Below are 20,522 nucleotides of genomic sequence, written 5' to 3'. Positions count from 1 at the left end.
CCTTTGCCGCTCTTCCTCCATTATCTGCTGCCATATCGACAACGAACTGCAAAAATCCCTGATGCTGGAAACTCCTTATCTCCCCTCATTAGCTTTAAGCACCAGCTTGTCAGGGAAGCTCACAAATCTACTCACCTGACATAGCCTCATCTTAAGACTAGCCCATTCCAACTACCTCATCCCACAACTGTATTTATTTATTTATTATTTAGCTTGTCTCCTTTGCACCCCAGTTATCTCGTACTTGCCACATTCATCTTCTGCACATCTGATTCACTCCTATTTTAATGGTATTTATTTAATTACTCCCAGCAGCCTATATTGCTTACCTCCCTATCTTACCTCATTTTGCACACACTGTATAGTAATTTTATTCGTTTGTTCATTATTGACTGTTCTGCCTGCGGCCTATGACCCTGACCTGTCACGGATCGTGCTTACCTGTCCCGACTCGCTTTCTTCAACTCTCATTAGAACAGCAGGAGCGGTAGAGATACTCTCAATGATCGGCTATGAAAAGCCAACTGACATTTACTCCTGAGGTGCTGACTTGTTGCACCCTCGACAACTACTGTGTTATTATTATCTGTCCCTGCAGGTCATCTATGAACATTTGAACATCTTGGCCGTGTCTTCTTATAATCCTCCACCCGCACAGCCAGAAGAGGACTGGCCACCCCTCATAGCCAGGTTCCTCTCTAGTTTCTTCCTAGGAGCCTGCCTTTCTAAGATTTTCCTAGCCACGTGCTTCTACACCTGCATTGCTTGCTGTTGGGTTTTAGGTCGGTTCTGTACAGCACGTTGATATATCAGTTGATGTAAGAAGGGCTATATAAATACATTTGATTTGATGTATGTTTGTTTTACTCCATGTGTAACTCTGTTGTTGTATGTGTCGAACTGCTTTGCTTTATTTGTTCCAGTCGCAGTTTGTAAATGAGAACTTGTTCTTCACTTGTCTTACCTGGTTAAATAAAAATAAATAAAAAAAAATATATAAAAACTTCAACATTCTTCAAATAAAAATCTGTTAAAACAATCAATATGTGTGTTCCTTTTAAGGTCTTGTATAATCTGTAATTTGTACCCCTAGCATATGTTATCATTGTCTTTGTATACTGTTATCTGCAATAAGTATTATAAAATATATAATATATATATATATTATATATATATATGTATTTGAGAAAAAAAGAGCTTGTTAAGTAGTAACACAAACTGCCACATCAGGACATTAGCGCAATATACAATCATTTAATATTGATAAGATAATCTCAAACATCTCATTTTAAAGATGATAATGTTGCCCACTCAAACTATTGAAACAACGACATCTATGTCTCACTAATTTAACCATTAAGAGTTTAAAAATGCTCATACAATGTAACCAGGCGCTCTAGACACAAGCCTCCATAGTGTCCGTGCATTATGCTGAACGGTTGCCGTCCCTACGTACTGCGCACGCCCAAGTCTCTAAAGCCAGTGAGGGGACATTTACATTRTTCTCAGTGTTGCCTGCATGTCAATTTCCTTGTAAATACACAAAACTGATTGTAAGTACTATGTAAACGTGTGCAGTGTGTAACTGTACTGTACCTGACATACTATATACTTAACCTTTATTTTATTTGTGTTGCATCCTTTATAATCTTTTACAAGATCACTTGAAGTAATATATTAATTGTGGKTCTGATGACTTAAAACTCAATCAGTCACATTGGTGCCGTGACTCACACCCATATACTAAACTCCACCCCCATTCATCCAGGAAAATTAAATGTTCATCAATCTGTACATATTCTGATTACAGCTACAGTAGCCTAGTGTGTATCAATGTTCATAGTGCTTCAATTAGTAACGAATATAGAATTTGGCTTTACAATGCATTAACCCTCTTGTTGTGTTCGTTTCATGTTAATTCATTCTGTGTTCCGGGTCCAAAATGACCGCCCCATTATAGRCGATTATAAATCCATAATAATAGATATATTATCACCTAATGTTGGGTTAGAACCTTTTATCAACRTAAGTTCTCGTGAACATAAGTTTTGAACTTCTATTTGCTATTTATGGCCTGTAGGCCTCATTGACCTGAGCTCATACAACTCGTTTTTGAGTWWAAYAAAAAGCATAATGTATGGATTATTTTYACTATAACAAATACTCAGATGAAACATATTGTGCTATTTATCACAGACTACTTTGTGTCAAAGTTTAACAAGGACTCTCTACTCATCACCAGTGTCATGATCAAAGATATGATCATGAGCCTCACATACAATATATTGTTTTGGTCATTGTGCTGCCACAGAATGAATTGTGAGCAAGGCCTCAAAAAAGCTTTTATAAACCAGAGCTGCGAGAAAAGCTTCTATATATTATTGAAATAATGTTGCGATTGTTTGTGAGAATGCCAACAGGTATGGTTTATGGTTCTCGTGGGGAAAGGTTCCTGTAGGGTTTGCCATGGAAGCCAAGAAGGGTAGTGAGGTGTGTGTGTGTGTGTGTGTGTGTGTGTGTGTGTGTGTGTGTGTTCAAACAAACATGCATGTGGGGATCTGGGAGAGGAAGTGTGTCCATCTGATAAATGGGCATGTGCCTGAACTCAATTTTACACACTAATTGTAGTCTCACCCATTAATTTCTAATGACCGGTCATTTTTGACCGGGAACACCACAGGTGTACAAAAGCTAAATAAAACACACCCCAAATTTTATGAAAATCATCAAAATGTATTTTGTGTGTTCAGATGCCCTGTGTGGACAAAGTCGTGGAACCTTATGACAATCAGATTAAATGAACTACATTTTTTCAGAAAGGAAACTTGTAAATCCGTCCAATTCGACCGGAACACAGCAGGAGGGTTAAAATTATACACCAAAGTTATACCAAATTGAAGTAGAACGGTTGGATGACTGAAAACTAAGGACAACCTTGCATCATGATACAGAACGGGGAAAATCTAGCTTTAACATTTTAATCTACACCCTGGAGAGTGATGCAGCTATGCAGGCTGTGGAGATTTCCGGTGTACATTATTAGTGGATGGCGTTCCGCTCTCATCTCGCCACGGTCCTCCGCTAGCCGTAGCCAAATATTTATCGAAGGTCGACTCCTGTCCTGGCTCCAGAGGAAGAGGCTGACTCAATGACTGAGAGCCATACCGAAATGTAAGCTGTCAACCGTGTTTACTTATTTGTTATGTTGTATTTATGATTGCATGAACATGTATTACGCCGCTTTTTGTAAAAGGGAGTGTATAGCTCGCGTAGGGCGGCCTAGGTCGGGGGCTAGAAGAATCGGAGACCATCGATGGGGCCTCGACGTTTCCATTTTTTATTCTGAAATAGCTAGCTAGGTAGCTAGCCATCTGMTTAGTKTTTTCTCAGGCAGGSAGTAACGTTAGCTAACAACAGCTGTGTTGCTCGTTGCCGGCGACGTTATAGGCCTAGATATTAGCTAGGTAATGCAATGATAATTTCGAGGAAATCTTTTGAGATTAGCKATCTGCTTTTGCAAACCGACTAGCCATTGCTAACCCACGTAACTTGCTTGGCGCTAGCTAATGCTATGTATCTAATAAATATGTGGCTGCGTACCAATTATTATCTAGCTAGCTAACGTTAGTTTATCATCTTGCACCCAGTTATAATGTGGCATCATTTTAATAGGTCACTTGTATAGCTGCGTTATGTACTGTACTTTTAAATAGGAGAAAATGTAGCTCCGTGTCATTTTATAGTGACTGGACCTAGTCTCAGCATCTCTAGTTAGCTATACAGGTAACTGTTGTAGTGATGTTGTTGCTATTCGAAGAAGGATGATGTTGTACATATGTAAAGAGAACTCAAAACAAACCACCAACAATCTGCCGCAATCTCCTCTCATCTCGCCTTTATGTAGCTGCATATGGTAACACCAGATAATGTGATTTAACTCAACAACAAAAAAATACCATTATACTGGTAGTTACAGGTGTGGGTATACAAAACAGTCAGATTTATCAACTAACCTGGCGATACTATCAAATGAAATTGTATTTACTGGATATCATAAGGTGAATGCACCAATTTGTAAGTCGCTCTGGATAAGAGCGTCTGCTAAATGACTTAAATGTAATGTAATGTATTTGTCACATGCGCCGAATACAACAGGTGTAGATCTTACCGTGAAATGTTTACTTACWAGCACTTAATCAACAATGTAGTTAAAGAAATAGAATTAAGAAAATATTTTCGAAATTAAATTAAAAAACGAATAAAAAGCAACACTAAGATTACGTGACAATAACGTGGCTATATGCAGGGGGTACTGGTACTGAGTCAATGTACAGGGTACCGGTTAGTCGAGGTAATTTGTACATGTAGGTAGGGGTAAAGTGACTATGCATAGATAATAAAGAGTGAGTAGCAGCTGTATTAAAACAATGTAAATAAACWATGTAAATAGTCTGGGTGGCCATTCGATTAATTGTTCAGCAGTCTTATGGCTTGGGGGTAGAAGCTGTTAAGGAGCCTTTTGGAGCTGGATGTTTGCCCCGGTACCGCTTGCCCTGCGGTAGCAGAGAGAACAGTCTATGGTGACTGTCGACGTCGATTCGTGGTAACAGGAATGACCATGTCCGTTTGAATCTAGAAAATGCTCCATTGTTAAAATAAATACTTTTTTTGGCTCCATGAATTAATCCAACAATGTGTACACACCATTGTCTTTTTAAAATCATCTCTCGTTGATTGAGACAGGTGGTGTCGCATGTCATGATGACAAACACCTGTCTCGATCAATGAGAGGACTTGAAATAGACAACATGGGCGCGTACACATTGTTTGATTACTTCATGTAGAAAAACAATTTATTTTAATATCGCGTGCATTATCTAAATTTAAACGGCCCCTGCAACTGGACACAAACATTTACTACTAATGAGGACGAAGAAGGTATCGCCAATATCAGTTTAGTTAAAATCTCTGGTGACGTTTTGTATAGACACCTGTAACTACCAGTGTAATGATCACATTTTTAGGGGGTGAATCACATTATCTGGTTTTAAAAGCTGTAGCCTATGTCCATCTCGAAATGTATAAAATCCTAAAACACAGTAGAATGCCAGTTGTTTTTTAGAGTATTAATACCATAGATATGGTAATACCATAGCGTTGCAGTTAAAAACAATGCACATAGGCCCAAGTGGCGCAGCGGTCTGAGGCACTGCATCTCAGCGCTAGAGGCGTCACTACAGACACCCGGTTCGATTCCAGGCTGTATCACAACCGGCCGTGATTGAGAGTCCCATAGGGTGCGACCAATTGGCCAGCGTCGTACGGGATTGGCCGGTTGTAGGCCGTCATTGTAAATAAGAATTTGTTCTTAACTGACTTTCCTAGGTAAATAAAAGGTTAAATAAAAAAAAACATACATGGATCCATTGCATAAAATATGTATCGGCTACATTTGCATCATGTTCATATACCCCTCTGTCTTTCCCTCTGTAGGGTTTCTGCCCTTTTACTAGTGGACGACCAGAGGTGTATCACCTATTGATAACAAGACCGGTTTGTGAAAGAGCCGGTAGAAAACACCCCTGTTGGACATCACCAGCCCGACCAAAACCTGCCTCCATACTCCTGGGCCTCCCCTCACACAGTCAAAACTGCATCAATACGTGCGAAGCAGCAGGATGACTGAGGCGTGGCAGCAGCAGCACGCAGTGGCCCCCCCACCCACCGTGGTGCACAACCTCCCCCCGGGSTCCGACAGCGCCCTGGGCTGTGCCGTGTACGGGATCGTCCTCCAGCCGGATGTGGCCTCCCTCCAGCAGCAGCCCCAGCACRGCCAGCAGCATGCCGTACCCGCCCAGCAGCCTTCCCTACAGGTAGGGGGCGAGGGAGGSCACAAGTGCGGAGCCTGCGGCCATGACATATCCCACCTAGCTAATCCACATGAGCACCAGTGTATGGGGACCGGGGATCGGTCGTTCCAGTGTACCCAGTGTATGAAGATCTTCTGCCAGGCCACTGATCTGCTGGAGCATCAGTGTGTACAGGTGGAGCAGAAGCCGTTTGTGTGTGGCGTGTGTAAGATGGGTTTCTCTTTGCTCACCTCGCTGGCACAGCACCACAACGCCCACAACAACGGCAACAACCCCATGAAGTGTTCCATCTGTGAGAAGACCTACCGCCCGGGTTCTGGCAACAACACCCCCACCTCCTCCGCTGCCAACCCGTCCACCGGCGAGGCCTCCAGTGGCGGGGCAGCGTGCGGAGCTTCAGCCCCTACGGAGTTTGAGGCTTCGGGACCAGACAGGCCCTACAAGTGCTCAGTGTGCCACAAGGGCTTTCGGCATCTGTCTGAGCTGTCGCGACACGAGCGRGTGCACACGGGAGAAAAGCCCTACAAGTGTGAYACCTGTGACAAGAGCTTCAGCCAGTCCTCTCACCTGGCCCACCACCAGCGCACCCACAGCTCAGAGCGGCCCTACAAGTGTGCTGTCTGTGAAAAATGCTTCAAGCACCGCTCACACCTCGTGCGCCACATGTACGCCCACTCCGGCGAGCACCTGTTTAAGTGCAATTTGTGCGAGATGCACTTCAAGGAATCGTCCGGAGCTCCTGCACCACCAGTGCCAGCCCACAGTGACCTTGGACAGGCGCGTTCCGCTGCGGCTCGTGTGGGAAGGGCTTCAAGCGGCCTTCGGATCTGCGGCAGCACGAACGCACGCACTCCGAGGAACGTCCGTTCCAGTGCGAGGAGTGCCAGATAGCTTCAAGCAGCAGTACGCCTCGCTTCGTCACCGCGCGCACTCACAAGAACCAGCCGACCGGCCTTTTAAGTGTAACCTATGTGACAAGGTTTTCCTGCAGCCCTCCACTCGCTGTACACCAGCACGTCCATGGCATGGAGAGCCTGTTCAAGTGTGCTTCCTGCAGAAAGGCTTCAGCCAATCCGGTGAACTGCTCCGGCACAAATGCACCGGCTCAGGGTCGGCGTCTGGCTCCGTTGACCGCGGCCACGCCGGCGGTGGAGAAGCCCTACAAGTGTGACGTGTGTGGCAAAGGCTACAAGAAGAAGTCGACGCTCCAGCGCCACCAGAACTCCAGCTGTCAGGAGAGCCGCTGAAGTGCTCCCTGTGCACCGCCGCTTCCTGTCGCGTCTGAGTTCGTGACGCACCGCTGCGACCCGTCCCGGAGAAGCCCTGAAGTGTCCCGACTGCGAGAAGCGCTTCAAGTATTTCCTCGGAGCTGCAAACGTCACGCGCGCCGTTCACACCGGGAGAAGCCGTACAAGTGCTCCAGCTGCGACAAGAGCTTCAAACAGCGGGAACACCTGGTGAGCACCAGGCGGTGCACTCGCGGGAGGCCCAGTTTAAGTGCGTGTGGTGCGGGAGCGTTTTGTGAACCTGGAGCCCTCCAGGAGCACAGGTTCGCAGCACACTGCAGAAGGAGGTGTGTATCCTGCAGCCCCATGTGTACAGTGAGCAGGTCTGCTGCTGTTGAGCGTCTGTACAGTGTGAACACACACGGTGCACATGGAACGTTGCCCGCCAAGATACAGCAACACTCTTCCTGACACGCTTTGTATTTTATACACCCACATTCATTATTTACATTTAGTTACACACCCACATAACCCCCCTCCTTTTTGCATAACAATGGTAACTCTGCTTAATCCTAACCATGAAGTTATTATTGACACCTTCTTCCTCGCACCAAGTGTAATCATGACCATGTTCTGCCTCTTCATTAGTTGACTTCCAACTACCATGACCAATCACCTGAAAACAGTACACAACCTACCCATGACCAGATCAATGAAAACAGTAACATTCATACTACCATGACCCAGATCAACTGAAAACAGTACATCAACTACCCATGACCCAGATCAACTGAAAACAGTACATCAACTACCCATGACCCAGATCAACTGTGGTCACATTGTTGGATGCAGGAAAAATGCAACTTGAAAAGGATGTTCGAATCTGAAAAGTAATTGGAAATGTATTCATGTTTGTAACATCAAATACTTAAGAGTTGCTTTTTTTTTTTAAATGGTGAGAAATTAAATGTTTAAGGAAATTGTTGCGAGGGAGAGTCTTATTCTCTGACTCCTTTATGGTCATATAATTTCTTTGCTGTGGTTTGGTTCAAGTTTTAGCCACACTACGTGTTGAACTCCCCCTTAACYCTCTGGTTGGCTGTTAGTAATGCCCAATACGCCCCACCCCTCATAGACTTAAATATACGTTTCTGCATGAGTATATTTAAGCAATATGGCCCGAGGGGTTGTGGTATATGGCCAATAYACCACGGYTAAGGGCTGTTCTTATGCATGATGCAATGCGGAGCCCTTAGCTGTGGTATATTGCCCATATACCACAAACCCCTYGAGGTGCCTTTATAAACTGGTTATCAATGTAATTAGAGCAGTTAAAATACATGTTTTGTTATACCTGTATACCACGGCTGTCAGCCAATCAGCATTCAGGGCTCGAACCACCCAGTTTATAATTGTGAAATACGTTTATATTTAGCATCACTGTTGTACTGTAGTAGCTTAGGTTTGCTTAAAAAATGAAAAAAAAATGTGACAAGTTATATCTTGTGTCCTCTTTGGAAATCTGTGGTAGATAAACTGTGGCATCTCTGTACTATAATGAATAGCAACTACTGTAGTATGTGTCAATGGGAATATTTCCCCACATTCTGGACTACTATGTCATAGAAAGAAACACATACCATATCTCTCTGTCAACGTGGGGGGCTCCCGAGTGGCCACTGCATCTCAGTGCTAGAGGCGTCCCTACAGACCCTGGTCCGATTCCAGGCTGTATCACAACCGGCCGTGATTGAGAGTCCCATAGGGGGCGTCGCACAATTGACCCAGCGTCGTCCGCGTTTGGCTGGGGTAGGCCGTCATTGTAAATAAGAATTTGTTCTTGACTGACTTGCCTAGTTAAATAAAATGTGCACAGGGAATGATGCTCACACAACCTCTGAATCCTATATGTACTGTTTGTACATAAATATTACATTCTAACATGTTAACAAACTTGGTGGTAGAAGTTAAATGTGTTGAAGAACTGATTCTGCTACCTGCTTTCTACCCAGTTGAGATTGTTTGTGTTGTATTTAAGCAAAAGGGGTGTGGAGGACATACTCCGGTCCAGTGGTTTTGTCCTCCGACAGGTGGCATCGCTCCTACACAACGCTCGTCCCTCAACCGACAGAGCAGACAGTTGGTCGTAAGACAACGGCCCAGTGGCATTGTCCTCCGACAGGTGGCATCGCTCCTACACAACGCTCGTCCCTCAACCGACAGAGCAGACAGTTGGTCGTAAGACAACGGCCCAGTGGCTTTGTTTAAACCAGTAATGTCTACATCTGGATTTCAAAGTGTTATCGCTTCACCTAGCAGTTATCATGTGATTTAAAAACCCCCCAATCAATCTCTTTATCATGACTTCCATTTGGACACGTTGGCCTCGGTCTGTGCCTACGAGGTCTTCATGTAAACCCAGCCAAGTTAGAGTCCCAATTGCACAAATTGTTCCTCAGTTGCCCCTGAAATAGCTGTGCGAGGACTTTTATGTTAGTAAGTCTAAATGTTGAGGTGGAGAAGAAGGAATAAAAAGTATGTGATTATGTATGCAAGTTTATCACATTTATGTTTTTTTTATATTGTTTTATGATAGTGTATTTTAAAAAAAGAAGAAGAAAAAAAAAACATTCTCACAATGTGTGTTTGGAATGGGGATATGGAACTGAAAGGTTAGAGGTGAGAATGTCATGTGGTGGATTCATTCTAAATGGCACCCTATTCCCTATGTAGTATACCAGGCCTCGGGTCAAAAGTAATGCACGCTATAGGGAATAGGGTGCAACTTGGGAAGAAGTTGATGTTTGAACTGGGTGGGATGATGAGGTAGTCAAGCACTTGTGTCTGCAGTTAGGCTATGAGCGTGTTTGACAATGCAGCCATTTTTTTTTTTTTTTTAAGGTGTGACTGACTAATCTACAAATCACCTTGAATCATAATTAACTAGTCAAATGTTAGTTGCAGGTCCGGTCACAATTTCCCCACGATGCATCACGGTTTTGATGCGCTCGACAGGCCTAAGCCTTCTGCATGCCAATGCTGGTCAAATATGTCCTGGTCTGTGCTTCTGCCTCTGCTGCCCTCAATTGTTGTCGACTGGGAGATATAGATGATGACATCAGTCTGTGTGGCTTAATCTGTGTAGGCTACATTCAATCTTGAATGATATGTACAGTATATCATKGTTCATATACACACTGCACTAACAAAATAAACGAATCTTACAATATTATTGTTTTACAGTATTTGTGTTTSCTTAAATACACTGGACTTACCACACACTCGAGAGGGGCAAAGTACTACTAGTCCTCTTAACAGGAAGTTCTTGACAAAAAACAGGAAATTGTCTCATACATAAACACAATACGTCAATGCACATGGAAATGTTGTCCACAAGGTGCACATTTTTTTATTATTAGGTACCGAGGTGGAATTACAACACACCTAACCTGAAAGGAAACTACATGTGAATATTGAGAGTGATCAGGTGACTATTTTGGTACGTATTTCAATGGCTTTCACTAGATATTTTGCAGAAGGGTGATATACATTTCTTTAGTCATATAATATAGTTTATGTTTCAATAAAGCAATTGCTAGGTTAGAATTTGTGATATATCTTCAAACGAAACCCGCTACAAAAATAACCCGCGTCGGGTAGAATGCGGCCAGTAACGGCGACTAGTGATCTTTGGCGCGTAACTAGACGACTCCATAGTGGCTACAGTTTTGCGTTTGGGGGGGACTCATGGCGACTACTTCCGGGTGATGTTTTTGTTGCAACGGAGTCGCAGCAGCCTACGTTGCACGACGGAGTCTTTCTTAGAATGAAATATTTAGCTAACCCATTAGCCAGACTCAAAAACATATTCAGCGGTTTCAAGTGTAATATTCTCAGCCATTTTCCTCGAACTTTGCGCCCTGGAGAGGGTGCCACCGCAAGCCCAAAATGCATGTCGCTGGACTTCCTACCCGAGTGCGCTGCTACTAGCTAACAGTACAGGCTAGCTACGACAATCATTTCTACAGTAACGTACATGTAGCGAGACGGATTTCACGTCTTTTTCTAACCAACTGACCATTGTTAACTTATATCGCCACTCAAGCTTGCTGTTTGATATTGTACTCTTATGGTGGCATCGTATTCGTTTACGTTAGTATTGTGATGAACACGGGGGCCCAACTTAGCTGGTTAGCATCTAGGCTAACTAGCTAACTTATCTTGCTTATACCAGAGGGGTCTGTCAAATTCATTAGCTTGCCCAGCTCTCGGCTCCGTAAATTGCTTTTTAAACCATTTCTCGTTTGAGTTACTAGCTAGCTGTCCGGATATTGAATCCTTATTGCCAGTTGTGTTAGTCTACCTCATCCTCCTCCTCTTCTCCCTCCTGCGCCTCCCTGAAACTGGCGGTCCACCATAGCATTCTTGCCAAACAGCTGTTCAGGTGCATCAGGCACTCGCTCATCGTAGCTTTGACAATCCGCACGCAAGTGCTGCCGACTGCGGTCACCAACTACGGACGAAAGTAGCCCAAACCAATGTTAATCCATCTTACACGGAGTTAACTAAATACTAGGGTCCCCGAAAGTCGGTGCCCTGCCTTCCAATTTCCGCGCCAAGAAGAGTAGTATTGTTGTGGAAGGTGAGCCCCATCAGCACCGGGCGTCCAAGCTCGCATGCCCCCTCTACGGTCAGCAGTAAAGCTCGGGTCTACACCGATGTCAACACGCAGAAGACCAGGGACTACTGGGACTACGATGCACACGTGCCAAGCTGGAGGGTAAAGAAGGATGTAGCTATTCTACTAACTGTTAGTTACTAGGGTTCTCTAATTCTGGAGAGTTGGGTGTGCTTTCATTCCAAGCCTACAGGGTTTGATCAAACTCTGTTTATCACTCAGTTGCTCTTCAGGACAGGAGTTAGGAGAACCCTGTTGTAAATGTGTATTATCCCCTCTAGATAATCCTGTCTGTAATAACCCTGCTGCATGCATGTACTCCTACCATTTCCCGCTGGTCTCTTCTCAGGATTCTCTGTGCTCTTCTCTGCAGTATTCAGGACAACTACCAGTTGGTGCGTAAGCTGGGCCGAGGGAAATACAGCGAGGTGTTTGAAGCCGTCAACGTCAGCAAATGAGAAAGTGGTGGTTAAAATCCTCAAGGTGAGCTGCTGTCATTTTATGTGTTTTTGAAGTTTTTTCCGTAGTGTATACAAAGAAGTAATGGCCCCTCAACCTAGGCATGTGGCCCCTACTACTAAACGTTGGCCTTCTATTGGCTTCAGTTGAACAGGGTCATATTTATTAGTCCACACACCAATGGAGTGTGTAAAGTTAAGTTTCACCCCGTTTTCGGGTCCAATTGTTTTCCGTTTGGTTCTGGAGAATACACCTTGTCTGGTTGAGGCTTTGAGGGTCTTTTTGTTGTGTTAGTCTGGAAATGATTGATCTCTTGTTTCAGCCTGTCAAAAGAAAGAAGATCAAGCGAGAGATTAAGATCCTAGAGAACCTGCGTGGTGGAACAACATCATCCGCCTGGTGGACACAGTGAAGGATCCTGTGGTATGTCTCCCTAGTAGAAATATCATCTCTAGAAGGGGCTTAGAGCCTCTAACAATCACAAATTGACTGGTAAACTCGCAATGGCTGCCAGTCGTCCCTAATGACATCAATGACTTGGCCTGTTCTATAGATTCCATTTATGTGGTCTCGCTAGTCAGCCCCAGTACTTCCATTCTATAGATTATATTTGTGGTCTCTCCGGTCAGCCCCAATACACTATCCTATAGATTATATTTTCTATGGTCTCTCCGGTCAGCTCCAGTATTCCATTCTATAGATTATATTTTATGTGGTCTCTCTGGTCAGCCCCAGTCCCCCCATTCTATAGATTATATTTCTGAGGTCTCTCTGGTCAGCCCCAGTACTCCATTGGGTGCATGTTTATTTGCATTTAGGGGTGTGACCTCCCCTCCATGAAAGGGAATTAATGAGCCCACACCGTCACAGTGAGTGTGCTGACTAACAGATTTACATTTCAGTTATTTAGCAGACTCTTATCCAGAGCCACTCACAGCTAGTGCATTCATCTTAGCTAGGTAAGACAACCACCTATCACAGTCATAGTAAGTCAAACTTTTTCTCAAAGCCCACTATCAGCAAAGTTAAACTCTAGAATGAGAGAACCCCCTGATAAGGCTATTTGGACAATGTTGGTGATGAATCCACAAGCAAAGAGAGAGATGAGTGTGAGACTGTTTTCATTGTAATGTCTCTCCCATCAGTTTATTGCCTTTAGAGGTGTGCTCTCTGCTGTTGTTGAAATGTGTGCTTCTTTGTCCTCAACAATAGAACTTTCTCTCTGCCATCTTCTTTATTCTTTAATAATCAAGGATGAATTCTCCCATCTTGTCTCTCTGCAGTCTAGAACGCCGGCACTTGTCTTTGAGTGCATCAATAACACAGATTTTAAGGTACTGATGTTTGGTGATTATCATGCATTCATGTGAAACTACGACAAAAAAATAATGTAAAGTTACTGATCTCTCTAAGGTAATTGTCTGTTTGAAAAGTTAACGAGCATGAAAATATACTGATATCATATAACATACTTTTTAATCTGTAAACATTTTGAAAGTACAGTGCGTTCGGAAAGTATTCAGACCCTTGACTTTTTCCACATTTTTTCAGCGTTATTCTAAAATTGATTAAATTGAAAGCAAAAAATACAATCTACACACAGTACCCCATAATGACAAAGTAAATACAAACGTTTTGAATTTTTTTGCAAAACAAAAAAACAATCATATTTACATAAGTATTCAGACCATTTACTCAGTACTTTGTTGAAGCACCTTTGGCATCGATTACAGCCTCGAGTCTTCTTGGGTATGACGCTACAAGCGTGGCACACCTGTATTTGTGGAGTCTTCATTCTTCTTCTCTGCAGATCCTCTCAAGCTCTGTCAGGTTGGACGCACAGCTATTTTCAGGTCTCCAGAGATGTTCGATTGGATTCAAGTCTGGGCTCTGGCAGGGCCACTCAATGACATTCAGAGACTTGTCCCGAAGCCACTCCTGTGTTGTCTTGGCCTGTGTGCTTTGGGTTGTTGTCCTGTTGGAAGGTGAAACTTGTGCCCAGTCTGAGGTCCTCAGCGCTCTGGAGCAGGTTTTCATCAAGGATCTCTCTGTACTTTGCTCCGTTCAGCTTTCCCTCGATCCTGACTAGTCTCCCAGTCCCTGCTGCTGAAAAACATATCCACAGCATGATGCTGCCACCACCATTCCTCGCTRTAGGGATGGTGCAAGGTTTCCTCCAGATGTGACGCTTGGCATTCAGGCCAATCMGTTAAATATTGGTTTCATCTTTAGGTGCCTTTTGGCAAGCTGTCATGTGCCTTTTACTGAGGAGTGGCTTCTGTCTGGCCACTCTACCATAAAGGCCTGATTGGTGGAGTGCTGCATAGATGGTTGTCCTTCTAGAAGGTTCTCCCGTCACCATAGAGGAACTCTGGAGCTCTGTCAGTGACCATCGGGTTCTTGGTCACCTCTCTGACCAAGGCCCTTCTCCCCCGATTGCTCAGTTTGTCCGGGCGGCCATCTCTAGGAAGAGTCGTGTTTGTTCCAAACTTCTTTCAATTAAGAATGATTGAGACCACTGTGGTGGGCACCTTCAATGTTGCAGAAATGTTTTGGTACCCTTCCCCAGATCTGTGCCTCGACACAATCTTGTCTCGGAGCTCTACGGACAATTCCTTCGACCTCGTGGCTTGGTTTTTGCTCTGACATGCACTGTTAACTGTGGGACCTTTATAGACAGGTGTGTGCCTTTCCAAATCATGTCCAATCAACTGAATTTACCACAGGTGGACTCAAATCAAGCTGTAGAAACATCTCAAGGATGATCAATGGAAACAGGATGCACCTGAGCTCAATTTTGAGTCTCATAGCAAAGGGTCTGATAGCAAAGGGTCTGATTTTATTTTAATAAAAATTTTGCAAACATTAAAATAAAAAATGTTTTTTCCTTTGTCATTATGGGGTATTGTGTTTAGATTGAGGACATGTTTTTTTTCTTCAATATATTTTAGAATCTGGCTTTAACAAAATGTGGAAAAAGTCAAGTGCTATGAATACTTTCCAAATGCACGGTAGTGAACCTTTGTTTCATCTCATTCACAGGAGCTTTACCAGAAGTTAACAGACTTTGATATCCGTTTCTATGTGTACGAGCTTCTCAAGGTAAGGGAAACAGGCAGGTCTCCTTGCTTGGCTCTGTTGCATCCCACTTCTCAAATAATTTGGCTTCAATTTGTTTCCATTGACATTTTGGGGGGGTCAAGAGGGCCTGAAACAAGCCTTCAGATAAAGACTGTGTCGTCTAGACTGTGATGTCCTTTGTGTCGTCTCCTACAGGCTCTGGACTACTGCCATAGCATGGGGATCATGCACAGGGATGTCAAACCACACAACGTCATGATCGACCACCAGATGAGAAAGGTAGCGATACSATCATMTTTATTTAAACAAGTTATTCTCATTGAGATACAATCTGGAGAGTCCTGGGAGAAACATCAAACTCTSCCTCTGTCAGGGTTGGGGGTTTCTTCATTTCCTGATTTAATCAGGATTTCTGGTTTTGCTGACATCCTCTATTCATACATGATGGAAGTTGGCCCGCCCCCAAAACAATATTCTCTTTATGTCCTGGTTCTCTACAAGGTTAAAAAAAGATATATATATATATTTATCCTTTATTTTTTTCAGGGAGTCTTACTGAGACCAAGGTTTCTTTTACAGATGAAAAACATGGTCATAAAAATAAAAAAACATTAATCGGTCATAATGTCCTCAAGCAGCTTCCTGAATTGACCCAGAGACACCAAAACATCACATTTTGAATATTGTTCCACAAATACAGTGAAAAAATAACTAAAAGCTGGTTTACCTAACTCAGTACAGACAGAAGGAATTTCCCAGACTTATCCAGTCATGTCTAGAGGTTAGTAATGATGTTAGGTACAGTGGGAGTTGTTTGTAAAAGGGCTTTATGAATGAAAACACAGCAACGTATCAACCTACATGATATCAAGAGACGACCAACCAACTTTACAGTAGAGAATGTAGTGATGACACTAGAACTAGTCGACCCGCAAAAAAATGAAAGAACATTTTATGTTTTGAGTACAACAGGTGTAGACTTTACCGTAAATGCTTACTTACGAGCCCTTTCCCAACAATGCAGAGTTAAAAGTTTTAACAATGAGTAAAATAAGAATAACAAGGCTGCATACAAGGAGTATCGGTTCCAATATACTTATGTAAATTAGATATTTCGGTTTCATTTTCAATACATTTTGAAAAGTGTCATCCCCCCACCCCCCCCTTCACTTTGTTATTATTGGCTATGGTATGTAGATGAGTGATATAATGTAATCCATGTTGAATTCAGGCTGTAACAACAACAAACAACATGTGAATAAGTCAAGGATAAGAATACTTTCTGAAGCAATGGACATGTAGGTAACTAGGTGGTAACTAGGGGGTAACTAGGGGGTAACTAGGGGGTAACTAGGTGGGTAACTAGGGGGTAACTAGGTGGTAACTAGGGGTAACTAGGTGGTAACTAGGGGTAACTAGGGGTAAAACGGCGATAGATAATACAGTAGCAGTGTGTGGCTACAGTCCAGTGAGTGTCCATAGAGCCAGTGGAAGAATGGAAGTGCAAACAAGGGAGTCATGCAAATAGTCCGGTTAGCCGTTTGATTAACTGTTGGGCACAGGGTTTCCGTTAGCCGGCTTTTGGCCAATTTACATTTTTGTTGTTGTTGAAAACTGATATGATTTCACCGGCCAATTGTCCGGTAGAAGAAGATGATCCCATTTCGAAATAATACTTTATTTAAGCCTATTAATTGACGGAAATACCAGTCGATGGAAACACATTTAACTAGTCATGCCTATCGGTCTATAGGTTAATTTAGTGGAATTAAATAGGTGAGTGTAGTACAGTATATTCGTTATGCATCTTATCACACCGTACACATACAGAGCCTTTGAGGGACAGTCTATCAGACAGCATCTCCAACGGCAACGAGAGGCAGGCTTCTTCATCACCTCACACCACTATGCAGTGAGCTGGAGCAGTCTTCATATCACCTCACACCACTATGCAGTGAGCTGGAGGCAGTCTTCATCATTCACCTCACACCACTATGCAGTGAGCTGGAGGCAGTCTTCATCGTCACCTCACACCACTATTGCAGTGAGCTGGGGGCAGTCTTCACATCACCTCACACCACTATGCAGTGAGCTGGGGACAGTGAGCGTTTAGAAAACATTCACTGCATTGTTTGAGACTTAAATGTTTTTTACTACATATGAGGCCTGTCTTACCTTGCTTCAAAGTAGCCTAGTCAATCACACCATTTCCTTGGAGGCCATTTTTTCTTTCGTTGTCCAGTAGCCAAAGGCACAATCCTGGTGGTATTTAGCGACCCGTGCTATGTTATGATAATCCTGGTGATATTAGCGACCCGTGATAGTTGTTGATAATCCTGTCATATTAGCAACACGTGATAGTTGTTGATATCCTGGTCATATTAGCGGACCTGATAGTTGTTTAATCCTGTCATTTAGCGACCCGTGATGTGTGGTGATCATCCTGTCATATTAGCGGACCGTGATATTGTGATAATCCTTCATATTAGCGACCGTGCTAGTTGTGGTAATCCTGGTCATATTAGCGACCCGTGCTCGTGTGGATAATCCTGGCATATTAGCGACCGTGATAGTTGTGGATAATCCTGGTCATATTAGCGACCCGTGATAGTATGCTGGATTACATCCTGGTCATATTAGCGACCCGTGCTAGTTGTTGATAATCCTGGTCATATTAGCGACATGTGGTAGTTGTTGATAATCCTGGTCATATTAGCGACCCGTGGTAGTTGTTGATAATCCTGGTGATATTAGCGACCCGTGATAGTTGTTGATAATCCTAGTCATATTAGCAACACGTGATAGTTGTTGATAATCCTGGTGATATTAGAGACCCGTGATAGTTGGTGGGGTAAATGTGTGTGTCAGTGCTATGTGTAAATTGACTATGTAAACAATTTGGAATTTCCAACACATGAATATTTCTTATAAAAACAAGATGTTAGATGCAGTCAGTCTTTATCAAACTCTTAGCCAAGAGAGACTGACATGCATAGTATTCATATCAGCCCTCTGATTACAATGAAGAGCAAGACGTACCGCTCTGTTCTGGGCCAGCTGCAGCTTAACTAGGTCTTTCTTTGCAGCACTGGACCACACGACTGGACAATAATCAAGATGAGATCAAACTAGAGCCTGGAGGCTTTGTGTGGTGTCAAAAAAGCAGAGCGTCTCTTTATTACGGACAGACCTCTCCCCATCTTGACAACCTTTTGAATCTATACTGAACAAACATATCGACGCAACAATTTCAAAGATTTTACTGAGTTAGTTCATATAAGGAAATCAGTCAATTGAAATTAATTAATTATGCATTAATCTATGGATTTTACATGACTGGGAATACAGATGTGCATCTGTGGGTCACAGATACCTTAAAGAAAAAGCTAGGGTCGTGCATCAGAAAACCAGTCAGTATCTGCTGTGACCACCATTTGACTCATGCAGCGCGACACATCTCCTTCGTATAGAGTTGATCAGGATATTGATTGTGGACGGTGGAATGTTGTCCCACTCCTCTTTAATGGCTGTGCAATTTTGCTGGATATTGGCGGGAACTGGAACACGCGGTCGATCTAGAGCATCCCAAACATGCTCAACGGGTGACATTTCTGAGTATGCAGGCCATGGAAGAACTGGGACATTTTCAGCTTCCAGGAATTGTGTACAGATCTTTGCGTCATGGGGCTGTGCATGATCATGCTGAAACATGAGGTGATGGCGGCAAATTAATGGCACGACAATGGGCCTCAGGATCTCGTCACGTTATCTCTGTGCATTCAAATTGCCATCGATAAGATGCAATTGTGTTCGTAGCTTATGCCTGCCCATACCATAACCCCACCGCCACTATGGGGCGTTCTGTTCACAACGTTGACATCAGCAGACCACACGGCACAATACACGTGGTCTGTGGTTGTGAACCAACACTTTACATGTTGCGGTTTATAACACGGGACCAACACTTTACATGTTGTGTATATGTCTTATATGGGTTGGAGTTAAAACCTACAGGAGGGTATCTCTCCAGGATCAGGGTTGGAGTTAAAACCTACAGGAGGGTATCTCTCCAGGACCGAAATAGTGGCTGCATCACAACCGCCGTGATTGGGAGTCCCATAGGGCTGCGCACAATTGGCCCAGCGCCATCCGGGTTTGGCCGGTGTAGGTCGTCATTGTAAATAAGAATTTGTTCTTAACTGACTTGCCTAGTTAAATAAAAGGCTAAATAAATAATAAAAATCTTGGCCTTCAGCTTTGTGTTCTGCAGGTCCATTACTGCACACTGGTGGCTAAACAGAACTATGACAGCCCAGCCCCACCCTGTACCCCCCCCTCCATCTTCACAGCGTTTTGGTGCCATAACTTGACCCATTTAACACCTTCTGAAGTTTCCTCTGTGGATGAGAACCCAATTATATCTTCCTTCCTCCCAACGTGTGACCTTGTTTACGTCCCTTCACTGATTCTAAAGGAAACCACAAGTATAAGAAATATGGTGGGAACTACCTATGCATCCACCAACCAAGCCAATTACATCATTAGATTAGTGAGAAGTTACTGATTACTGCTGAATTCGTGTACAAAACAACGTAAGCTTGAGAGACTTGCGAGACGGTTGTAAGAGGTCAAAAAATCGAGTGTACACTTCAGGTGATATATTTGGGACGCACGTTCTGTGACCCTCCTGATAAAAACAACAGTGTTGATGCTCTGCTTCTGACCCAGAGAGAAATGAGCTGCAGCTACAGCTGCATATAGGCTATTTGGGAAACACTGGCCTAGATTAGTAGGGAACAGGGGCAGGAATGGTGTTTATCATAACATCATTGTAAAAAATGGGCTTCTTCTATAGAAATCCTGCCTCTCGCTAAATAGTCAAAAGCAGATTATTCAGTAGCTGTTCCTACCGGTCCTAGACTATGGTGACATCTATCAGGGGTTTCCAACCCTGTTCCTGGAGAGAGACCCTCCTGTAGGTTTTAACCCCAACCCTGTTCCTGGAGAGCTACCCTCGTGTAGGTTTTAACCCCAACCCTGTTCCTGGAGAGACCCTCCGGTAGGTTTTAACTCCAACCCTGTTCCTGGAGAGCTACCCTCCTGTAGGTTTTAACCCCAACCCTGTCCTGGGAGATACCCTCCTGTAGGTTTTTAACTCCAACCCTGATCCTGGAGAGATACCCTCCTGTGGTTTAACTCCAACCCTGA

At 43.6% G+C, this 20,522-nt stretch overlaps 2 pseudogenes; both read left to right on the top strand.

Annotated features, from left to right (window-relative positions):
- The first annotated feature begins 2,849 nt into the window (after positions 1-2,849).
- LOC112077496 (zinc finger protein 319-like) lies at positions 2,850-10,325 on the top strand (annotated as a pseudogene).
- Positions 10,326-10,757: 432 nt separating this feature from the next.
- LOC112077495 (casein kinase II subunit alpha'-like) overlaps positions 10,758-20,522 on the top strand; it is a 24,574-nt pseudogene continuing 14,809 nt past the window's right edge.

Source organism: Salvelinus sp. IW2-2015, unplaced genomic scaffold (assembly GCF_002910315.2).
Source record: "Salvelinus sp. IW2-2015 unplaced genomic scaffold, ASM291031v2 Un_scaffold4623, whole genome shotgun sequence".
NCBI classification, from domain to species: Eukaryota; Metazoa; Chordata; class Actinopteri; order Salmoniformes; family Salmonidae; genus Salvelinus; species Salvelinus sp. IW2-2015.
Note: the sequence above shows the minus strand (reverse complement) of the source record. Positions and strands in the feature narration are given on the sequence as shown.